Below are 12,257 nucleotides of genomic sequence, written 5' to 3' on the forward strand. Positions count from 1 at the left end.
AACAATAAAATATATAATAAAATTCATCAATCTCTACTACATGTAAAAATATTTCATGGGGTCCATTTTTTATTGTGCGGATGGACATGATCCGCTATAGCGAACCATGTCCGCCACACATCGATAAATGCCGACAGCATTTATTATTGCACCAGCGGTTCTGGTGTCAATCAGCCCGATCGTACATAATCAGGCGGATTGCTATACGCCGCCTCAGAGGCAGCATATGAGCTAAGGAACAGTGTACTGCTGCTTCTTAACGCCTGTTTCCGGCGAGCCTGAAGGCTCGCACGGAGAAAAGGGGAACAGGGGCTATTTGGCCCTTGTTAAATAGACTCCCATAAGCGCTAATTCAATATAAAATAGAAGAAAGTGATCAATCAAATTCATTATATTTCTAAGATTCTTAACCAATCCTTGAGAGTAGAGTGTTTCAGTTCCCTTTAGAGCCGTTTCTTCATATCAGTTCCAAGTCAGGTCCACTTGCTCTGTTAATCACATGTTCAATTGTATCCACTCAGAAATGTCCCATTTTAAGAAATATAGTTTTATCATCGACTATGCCGTATTAAACTAAATGACATTGGAAATGAGAAAAAAGAAGCATTAATGTCATGAACAACATCATTAGATCTATCGCCACAGATGAATGGCTAAACAACGGAGTATAGAGTATCCAATCATTATTTTCACTTTATCGCCATAAATAAAGGGTTAGACATATAAAGATTGCTTTAAAACAATGGAGTACAAAGTATCAAATAATCATAGAGAAATGTTGAAACTTATATTCTATGCTTAGACAAATAAATGTATCTATGTATAGTGGTGTTATTAACTTTAACAAAAGCGGCAATTTTAGTGTCTTTATTTAGACCCCAATGGGCATAATTTGTAAGTGTGTGAATCCATCTCAACTCTCTTTGATCTAGCTCTTTAGCCATATCACCACCTCTCCAATGAGTTTTAACTTTTTCTATCCCCAGCCACAGAAAGGTTTCTTTTTTTTTAAAAGATTACAACTATTGCAGTGCAGAGGTATTCCATGATCATCATGTTCATTTTTTATTTTATTAAGATGCTCCATTATTCTTGTTTTTAGAAACCTGGACGTTTGTCCAAAATATTGACTTTTACATCCACACTGCAATAGGTATATAACATTCTTGTTACATGTGGGAAATGTAAGGGATGCAATTATACAAGAAGAACCCACAAAACATTTAATTCCTCTGTTACTGGAAACACTTTTGAAATTAAAGAATTCATTACATGTAAAGCCAAGAATGTTATATACCTATTGCAGTGTGGATGTAAAAGTCAATATTTAGGACAAACGTCCAGGTTTCTAAAAACAAGAACCATGTCCGCCGAACATCAGACGTGTTTCATGCTGCTAGGGCACTTTTTCACTGATAGGGAACTGGGGGAAGGAAGACCTTAGTATATAGTGTATATAGGTGTAAAGAACCAATCACAGTGTATGTGCACATAATTGTCTTAACCCCATGTGCCCCTGAAGAAACCAAGTGTTACTGCTTAAAGAGTAATGACAGCATATAATAAGCACACATAATAGTAAAACAATTATTATATCTAAGTGAATAAGTACGTATGTATTTAGAACTTATCTCATAAAAAGGACAATTTAATGGCTAGATTAAAAGTTTTGTCGGTAAAAACTTGCGGAGCTAAGGCTCCATTTTTTTCCAGCGCACACTTTAAACAACACTGGTATTACAAGTTTTCTGAATGGCTGCGTTAGCCTCAGAAAAGTGAGCGTTGAGCAAAATTAGCGCCACTTCTACCTGTAATACCAGCGTTGCTTACAGTAGCGGTAAGCTGGAAAAACATGCTTGTGCACCATCTCCCAATAGGAAACAATGGGGCTGAGCTGGCTGAAAAAAAAACCTAACACCTGCAAAAAAGCAGCCTTCAGCTCTTAACATAGCCCCATAGTTTCCTATGGGGAAACACTTTCTAAGTCTACACCTAACACCCTAACATGAACCCCGAGTCTAAACACCCCTAACCTTACACTTATTAAACTCTAATCTGCCACCCCCAACATCGTCCCCACCTGCATTATACTATTAATCCCTAATCTGCTGCTCCGGACACCGCTGCCACCTACATTATCCCTATGAACCCCTAATCTGCTGCCCCTAACATCACCAACACCTATATTATATTTATTAACCCCTAATCTGCCGCCGATAGGATTCTATCAGCCAATCGGAATTAAGGTAGGAAAAATCAGATTGGTTGATTTAATCAGCCAATCGGATTAAACTTCAATCCGATTGGCTGATTAAATCAACCAATCAGATTTTTCCTACCTTAATTCCGATTGGCTGATAGAATCCTATCAGCCAATCGGAATTCGAGGGATGCCATCTTGGATGACGTCATTTAAAGGAACCTTCATTCACTGTTAGGACATCAGAAGAAGAGGATGGCTCAGCGTCGGCTGGATTGAAGATGGGCCCGCTCCGCTCTGATTGATTGAAGATAGAAGATGCCGCTTGGATGAAGACTTCTGCTGGATGGAGGACCTCTTCTGCCCCTATCGGATGAAGACTTCTGGCTGGATCGGATGAAGACTTGTGCTGGTCCTGATGTCCTCTTCTGCCCCATCAGTGCCCGGCTGGCTGAAGATGGCTCATGGTAGGGTGATCTTCAATGGGGTAGTGTTAGGTTTTTTAAGGGGGGATCGGGTGGGTTTTAGAGTAGGGGTGTGTGGGTGGTGGGTTGTAATGTTGGGGGGGTATTGTATTTGTTTTTTTTACAGGTAAAAGAGCTGATTACTTTGGGGCAATGCCCCGCAAAAAGCCCTTTTAAGGGCTGGTAAAAGAGCTGATTACTTTGTAATTTAGTTTAGGATAGGGAATTTTATTATTTTGGGGGGCTTTTTTATTTTATTAGGGGGCTTAGATTAGGTGTAATTAGATTAAAATTCTTGTAATATGTTTTTATTTTTTGTAATATAGTTTAGTTTACTTAATTGTATTTTATGTTAGATAATTGTAGTTAATTTATTTAATTAATTTATTGATAGTGTAGTGTTAGGTGTATTTGTAATTTAGGATTTATTTTACAGGTAATTTTGTAATTATTTTAACTAGGTAGCTATTAAATAGTTATTAACTATTTAATAGCTATTGTAAATGGTTAAAATAAATACAAAGTTGTCTGTGAAATAAATATAAATCCTAAAATAGCTACCATGTAACTATTAGTTATATTGTAGCTATATTAGGGTTTATTTTATAGGTAAGTATTTCGTTTTAAATAGGATTAATTTATTTAATTATAGTAGTTTTATTTAGATTTATTTAAATTATATTAGGGTGAGGGTTAGACTTAGGTTTAGGGGTTAATAACTTTATTATAGTAACAGCGACGTTGGGGGCAGGAGATTACGGGTTAATAATTGTAGTTAGATGGCGGCGATGTTAGGGATGGCAGATTAGGGGTTAATAAAATTTATTATAGTGTTTGCGAGGCAGGAGTGTGGCGGTGTAGGGGTTAATACAGTTATTATAGTGGCGGCGATGTCCGGTCGGCAGATTAGGGTTTAATAAGTGTAGGTAGGTGGCGGCGACATTGGGGGGGGGCAGATTAGGGGTTAATAAATATAATGTAGGTGTCGGCGATGTTAGGGGCAGCAGATTAGGGGTTCATAGGTATAATGTAGGTGGTGGAGATGTCCGGTCGGCAGATTAGGGGTTAAATAATTTTATTATAGTGTTTGCGATGTGGGGGGGCCTCGGTTTAGGGGTTCATAGGTAGTTTATGGGTGTTAGTGTACTTTGTAGCACTGTAGTTAAGAGATTTATGTTCCGTCATTAGCCCATAAAACTCTTAACTACTGACTTTTATATGCGGTAGGAGTCTTGGAGGTAGAGGCTGTACCGCTCACTTCTTCCAAGACTTGTAATACCAGCATTAGCCAAATCCCATTAAAAAGATAGGATACGCAATTGACGTTAGGGGATTTGCGGTATGGAAAAGTCACGGAAAAAAAGTGAGCAGTACACCTGTACCTGCCATACTCGTAATACCAGCGGGCATTAAAAAGCAGCGTTAGGACCCCTTAACGCTGCTTTTTAAAGCTAACGCAGAACTTGTAATCTAGGCGTAAATGTCTTATAATAATAATAGTTTCTAAAGAATGTTTGCTTTCTACTTCTTAACTCTTAATAAAAAGATTGACATCCATTCTAGAATTTAAACCCAAAGGTACCATAGTTTTTAGGTGGAAGATCCAAAAAACTTCTCTTTTATACAATTAGACTTCTCTATTACCTCCTCCAGGGTCCCTGGGGATAAAATATATTCCTTGCCATCTGAGAAGGGAACTATCAGAGTTATGGTGATATCTTGTATGTAGATATATGTATGTATGTATCTCTATGTTAAATCCATTTGAATGCCTTTTTTTCCAACACCTAAGACCTCGGGGTTGATTTACTATAGTGCGGACGGACATGATATGATGTAGCGTATCATGTCCGCCGCACATCGATAAATGCAGGCAGCATATGCTGTGGGCATTTATCATTGCACAAGCAGTTCTGTTGAACTGCTTGTGCAATGGCTCCCCCTGTAGATTCACAGCCAATCGGCTGCTAGCAGGGGGTGTCAATCAGCCCGATCGTATAGGATCTGGTGGATTGAAGACTGCAGCCTCAGAGGCAGCGGACAAGTTATGGAGCAGCAGTCTTTAGATCGCTGGTTCATAACTACTGTATCCGGAGCTTGATAATTCTGCCCCTTCATATCTTTGAGCTCTTATAACTTTTTATTGAATTTTTTTTATTTTTTTTATTGGATAGTGTAACTGTACTTTTAAATATAATTTTGATATGTTTTGTGCAACTTTTTAGTCGAACTTAATAGTTAACTAAAGCTCTGAAGTTGCAATATCTAGACGTGTTAAATTTAATTGTGCCCAAGCAAACACGTTACTTTAAACCTACAATATGCACGCTACTTCTGATGCATGAAAAGAGCTGCGATAAACTCAAGTGAGCATGTAATGCCCGCCCCTTCACTTGCGCGACCAATAGCATGAGAGAAAGGATTGTCAATCACCGAGAGTGAGTGAGCTCTCTGTGATTTTCCCTCGCCACCACAGAGGTGGCGAAGAGAGTGTAAGAAGCAACAGTCTAATGATCACTGCTTCTTACATTGTGGGAAGCAAGCTTGGTATATGCACCCGTAAGGGCCCCAGAGCAGCTTTCATGCTTATTACATGGCGCCCTTACACTACTTTTATCTATCGGCTGATTGGGTATCTTTTAGCTCCATTTAATTTAAGGTGACATTAAACATTAAATAAATGCTAGATTGAATGATGCATTCATAGAAAAGATTAGTCTGTGAATAACATGAAGATGCATTTTTTTAAAGTTTCATTAGTTGTTTAAATATTGACAAAATAAGTGTAAAGTTTTATTGTCTATAAAACAATGGGAGCTGCCATGTTGTAACTTAGGTTACCTTCTCTGCTGTGGCCAACTAGGGACAGTTATAACTTGGTCACTAGAGTGTGCAGCCAATGGCTGTGTGGAATAGAACAGTGGTCTGCTCTTCCATTTCTAACAGGAACTAAAAAGCTCACAATTGCAGAATGGAATTACAGGAAAAGGGGACAAAATAAATTATGAAAGTATATTGCAGAGGTTTTTTTTATATATACAAATAATTTTCTTTTTTTTTTTTTTAAACAATTATTGGTTCCTTTCTTGGGATCAAAATACCCCTTTTACTATATTCCTTTACAAATAGTTGCATAATAGATTGAAAAAGTCTACAATATGTAAATCGGTATTTCCTTGGTGCAAAGTCAAGTATATTGAGTAAAATCACAAACAACTTGTATCCAGCATTCTATACCAAACAACTAATATCTGTATCCAGTATCTTGTGATAGAAAGCTGTTTACTTTTTACCGTAATGATGATAAAAAAAACATTTTTGTTGATTGAGTTACTGTACCATCCATTACTGTACCATCCATTGAACAACTTTCCATTAATCGCAATTTCACATCCCTGCTTTGACATGACATTCTTAGTGGAACATTTTTTTCTCCATATTTCTTTATTGCATTGCTTAATAAATCTATGAACAGGTTACTTCCAATATGTGAACAGGAAAAAAGAAGAGAAGTATAATTACACATTGGAATGTTGGAATATCTTGTGATGCATCAAGATTGATTAAGTGGCACATAATTTAAATAGATGCATTATTTGACAATGTTGATGCTAATTTATGCTGCTCCGATCTGTTCATATTGTTGTACATGTCCCTGTTTAGTAAAACATATCATATGCCGTACAAACACAGCAAAATAATGCTGTCCAATTGTATCTTAAATAAAATAAAATCTGTTGCGCCTGTTTCAGCTCTTTCTTAATATTTTCATCAGGAAGTTATTTTTTTCTTAATACAGGAAAATAGACAACATAGAGAGTGCCACTTTGCATTGTGAAATGAAATATAATGTTACACTTAGGATTGCTTATCCTTTATTTTTTATTATTATTAAAGCTCATTGAAGGGGCTATAAGGTCTAATGATAAGTGATCAGTATTACAAGGAGAATAACATGACAGGTGACAGACAAACATTAAAATTGTTTAGTGATATTCAAGTGACCTATTTAAAGGGACATAATACTCATATGCTAAATCACTTGAAAGTGGTGCAGTATAACTGTAAAAAGCTGACAGGAAAATATCACCTGAGCATCTCTATTAAAAAAAGAAGATATTTTACCTCACAACTTCCTCAGATCAGAAGAGTAAGTTCTGTGTAAAAAGTTATACTCAGCTGTTGCTCAGCTGCAGGTAAAAAAAATAATAATGTAGAAATGAACAGCAGCCAATCAGCATCAGCAGTGCTGAGGTCATGAACTCTTTTACTGTGATCTCATGAGATTTCACTTAACTCTCATGAAATTTCATAGTAAACTTCCTTAAACTGAATAGGGAAATAATATGAGTGTGCACGAATGCTCGCTCCTTTCACTGTCCCGAGATAGAAATACTGATTTGCTGCTTAGAAATCCTTTACAATGGAATGTGGCTACTGATGAACTTTTGAAGTAAAATATCTTTCTTTTTTACATAGAGATGTTCAGGTGATATTTTCTAGTCAGCTTTTTACAGCTATGCTGCATCACTTTCAAGTGTTTCAACATTTGGGTATCATGGCCCTTTAACCTTAAATATCTCATTAGATAATGACTAATTCAATACCATCAGTAATTTTGTTTGCAACAAATTTTGGGTCCACCACTTTCACCCAATGTACTTTTACATGCTACCCTGCATTAAAAGGTACATGTTATTATGGGTTTTTTATTTTATAAATGAGTATTGCATTCTTGTTACACCTTTTTATTTTAATAATGGATTGTTCTTGTGGCGCAACTGGCTGAATATCTTTAGCACTTACAGGGAGATCTAGGGCTCCATTTATCAAAGTGTGGGCGGACAGGGTACCCAATTTGGGAACCTGTCCACCAATAGTCGCACTGCCTGCAGTTTTAATTTCACAAGTAAACGATTGTGCAATGTAAGAGCAGGGGCTGTCAATCAACCCAGTCAGATTAATTCAAGGTGATTTTAAATTGCACGATAAATGGTGCTCTTATGAGTTGCAAAGGCAGACATTCAGTGCATATTTTATTGCATTATTTTATTTTAGACTATTAATCTTTATGCACTGTATGTAATTGTTATGATTAGATTGGTTGAATATACCAACAGTGGGGTAAAAACTTGAAATGTATAAATGGTTCAAATGTAACTAAACAAGTGTTTAATCTAAGCAATAGTTTTAATGATAAAGGTTTTTAATAGGAACAGAATGGGAGGAGTATGATGTATACCTTTCCTTCATCAATATTGATAGGCACTTCCAAACCATTTATGACCCTTGGAAAAGTGAATTTGTTTAGGTATCTCTTGAAGTTCAATAGATTAAAAAGGTGTTCTGTCCCCTTCAATGTATTTCTTCTAGTTCTCAATAGTTTAATATTTTTTTTCTATTTTGTAATCTCAGTTGCTTTTAAACAACAGTCCCAGTCTGTAACAGAACTGTACAATGTCAACACATAATACCAAGTTAACATTGCTGGTGTTCATTTATTTTTTTTCACTGATAGCTATTAAAATGTCTGCTGTAAAAGATGCACCCTACTGCGTTTTACAAAACTGATGGATTTCGATTTTATGTTTGCCAAAGCATGGAAGCAGAGAGCATGCACACAATTTACTTTGAACCTATTAACAACTATTGCCTTGTTGTATGCTGTCATTTAGGCTTACTTTCCTAGGCATTAATAGCCAAAAGGTCTGTTACAGCTAGTACTACCAAATTTAATTCTCTTTTTTTTTAAATTATCACCTAGATTTAGAGTTCTGCGTTAGCCTTAAAAAGCAGCGTTAAGGGGTCCTAACGCTGCTTTTTAACGCACGCTGGTATTTAGAGTTTGGCAGGTGTACTTCTCACTTTTTTTCCGCGACTCGAGGCTACCGCAAATCCCCTTATGTCAATTGCGTATCCTATCTTTTTAATGGGATTTGCCAAATGCTGGTATTACGAGTCTTGGAGAAAGTGAGCAGTACAGCCTCTACCTCCAAGACTCCTACCGCATAAAAAAGTCAGTAGTTAAGAGTTTTATGGGCTAACGCCGGAACATAAAGCTCTTAACTACAGTGCTACAAAGTACACTAACACCCATGAACTACCTATGAACCCCCCACATCGCAAACCCTATAATAAAATTATTTAACCCCTAATCTGCCGACCGGACACTGCCGCCACCACCATTATAGCTATGAACCCCTAATCTGCTGTCCCTAACATCGCCGACACCTACATTATATTTATTAACTCCTACTCTGCCGCCCCCAACGTCGCCACAACCTAACTACACTTATTAACCCCTAATCTGCTGACCGGACATCGCCGCCACTTTAATAAATGTATTAACCCCTAAACCGCCGCACTCCCGCCTCGCAAACACTATAATAAATTTTATTAACCCCTAATCTCCCGCCCCCAACGTCGCCGCTACTATAATAAAGTTATTAACCCCTAAACCTACGTCTAACCCTAACCCTAACACCCCCTTAAATTAAATATAATTTAAATAAAATGAACTAAAATTACTATAATTAAATAAATTATTCCTATTTAAAACTAAATACTTACCTATAAAATAAACCCTAATATAGCTACAATATAACTAATAGTTACATTGTAGCTATTTTAGGATTTATATTTATTTTACAGGCAACTTTGTATTTATTTTAACTAGGTACAATAGCTATTAAATAGTTATTAACTATTTAATAGCTGCCTAGTTAAAATAATTACAAAATTACCTGTAAAATAAATCCTAACCTAAGTTACAAATACAACTAACACTACACTATCAATAAATTAAAGAAATTAACTACAATTATCTAAACTAAAATACAATTAAATAAACTAAACTATAATACAAAAAAACCCCACTAAATTACAACAAATAAAAAAATATTACAAGAATTTAAATCTAATTACACCTATGGGACATCTGGACCGGCAGACATCTTCATGCAGGCGGCATCTTCTATCTTAATCCTTCCGGAGTGGAGCGGAGCAATCTTCTATCCAGCCGACGCGGAGCCATCCTCTTCTTCCGACGGACTAATGACGAATGAAGGTTCCTTTAAATGACGTCATCCAAGATGGCGTCCCTCGAATTCCGATTGACTGATAGGATTCTATCAGCCAATTGGAATTAAGGTAGGAAAAATCTGATTGGTTGATTTAATCAGCCAATCGGATTGAAGTTCAATCTGATTGGCTGATTGGATCAGCCAATAGAATGTGAGGTCAATTCTATTGGCTCATCCAGTCAGCCAATCTGACTGAACTTCAATCCGATTGGCTGATTAAATCAATTTGAGGGACGCTATCTTGGATGACGTCATTTAAAGGAACCTTCATTCGTCGTTAGTCCATCGGAAGAAGAGGATGGCTCAGTGTCAGCTAGATAGAAGATGGCTCCGCTCCACTCCGGAAGGATGAAGATAGAAGATGCCTCCTGGATGAAGATGTCTGCCGGTCCGGATGTCCTCTTCTGCCCGGATAGGATGAAGACTTCTGCCAGTCCGGATGTCCTCTTCTGTCCCATCGGTGGCCAGCTGGCTGAAGACGGCTCAAGGTAGAGTGATCTTTAATAGGGTAGTGTTAGTTTTTTTTAAGGGGGGATCGGGTGGGTTTTAGAGTAGGGGTGTGTGGGTGGTGGGTTGTAATGTTGGGGGGGTTTTATTTTTTTTTACAGGTAAAAGAGCTGATTACTTTGGGGCGATGCCCCGCAAAAAGCCATTTTAAGGGCTGGTAAAAGAGCTGTTTACTTTGTAATTTAGTTTAGAGTAGGGAATTTTATTATTTGGGGGGCTTTTTTATTTTATTAGGGGGGCTTAGATTAGGTGTAATTAGATTAAAATTCTTGTAATATTTTTTTTATTTTTTTGTAATTTATTGTTTGTTTTTTTTGTATTATAGTCTAGTTTATTTAATTGTATTTTAGTTTAGATAATTGTAGTTAATTTCTTTAATTAATTTATTGATAGTGTAGTGTTAGGTGTATTTGTAACTTAGGTTAGGATTTATTTTACAGGTCATTTTGTAATTATTTTAACTAGGTAGCTATTAAATAGTTAATAACTATTTCATAGCTATTATACCAAGTTAAAATAAATACAAAGTTGCCTGTAAAATAAATATAAATCCAAAAATAGCTACAATGTATCTATTAGTTATATTGTAGCTATATTAGGGTTTATTTTATTGGTAAGTATTTAGTTTTAAATAGGATTAATTTATTTAATTATAGTAATTTTAGTTAATTTTATTTAAATTATATTTAATTTAGGGGGGGTGTTAGGGTTAGGGTTAGACTTAGGTTTAGAGGTTAATAACTTTATTATAGTAGCTGCGATGTTGGGGCGGCAGATTAGGGGTTAATAATTGTAGGTAGGTGGTGGTGATGTTAGGGAGGGCAGATTAGGGGTTAATAAAATTTATTATAGTATTTGCGAGGCGGGAGTGGGTTAATACATTTATTATAGTGGCGGCGATGTCCGGTCAGCAGATTAGGGGTTAATAAGTTTAGGTAGGTGGTGGCGAAGTTGGGGGGGGACAGATTAGGGGTTAATAAATATAATATAGGTGTCGGCAATGTTAGAGACAGCAGATTAGGGGTTCATAGCTATAATGTAGGTTGCGGCGGTGTCCGGAGCGGCAGATTAGGGGTTAATAGTATAATGCAGGTGTCAGTGATAGCGGGGGCGGCAGATTAGGGGTTAATAAGTGTAAGATTAGGGGTGTTTAGACTCTGGGTTCATGTTAGGGTGTTAGCTGTAGACTTAGAAAGTGTTTCCCCATAGGAAACAATGGGGCTGCGTTAGGAGCTGAACGTTGCTTTTTTGCAGGTTTTAGTTTTTTTTTTTTAGCCAGCTCAGCCCCATTGTTTCCTATATCGTGCACAAGCACGTTTTTCCAGTTTACCGCTACCGTAAGCAACGCTGGTATTGAGGGTTGAAGTGGAGCTAAATTTGGCTCAACGCTCACTTTTCTGAGGCTAATGCAGCCATTCAGAAAACTCGTAATACCAACTTTGGCTTAAGGGTGCGCTGGAAAAAAAGGCTTGTTAGCAACGCATGGCTTTACCGTCAAAACTCCAAATCTAGCCGTAAGTAATTTATATATTTTATATTTAAAACATATATTAAATATAAATGTAATATATGTTTAATCTTGAAACATTTTATATTAAAGTAATAAGGAATTTATAAGCATATTAATTAGATATTGCTAAAACCATAAGGGAATATAAATTAACTAAACATAAGAGTTAGACATAGATGTAGATTTTTAAAAATCTTTTATGCATAAACATGTGGAGTGCAGGGTGCAGAATCAATATCGCTGGAGCTTGCTAGGATTAGCGCACAATCTAGTATTAAAAGTCTTTGGTAAAACTGAATTATCAGGGAATGTTTAGCATAGCCGACATCCATTTAGTGTGCTCTATACTTTTAATGGGTATTGCGGCCACACTAAACATTGCTCATATTACAAATTGAAAGTTATGTGTTGCGCTCGAGAGCAACACATAACATTGGCTAAAAATGTAGCCGGACTTGAGACCTGATGTTAAGTGTTAGGGTTAGAATAAAAGT

This window comes from Bombina bombina, chromosome 5 (genome assembly GCF_027579735.1).
Source record: "Bombina bombina isolate aBomBom1 chromosome 5, aBomBom1.pri, whole genome shotgun sequence".
NCBI classification, from domain to species: domain Eukaryota; kingdom Metazoa; phylum Chordata; class Amphibia; order Anura; family Bombinatoridae; genus Bombina; species Bombina bombina.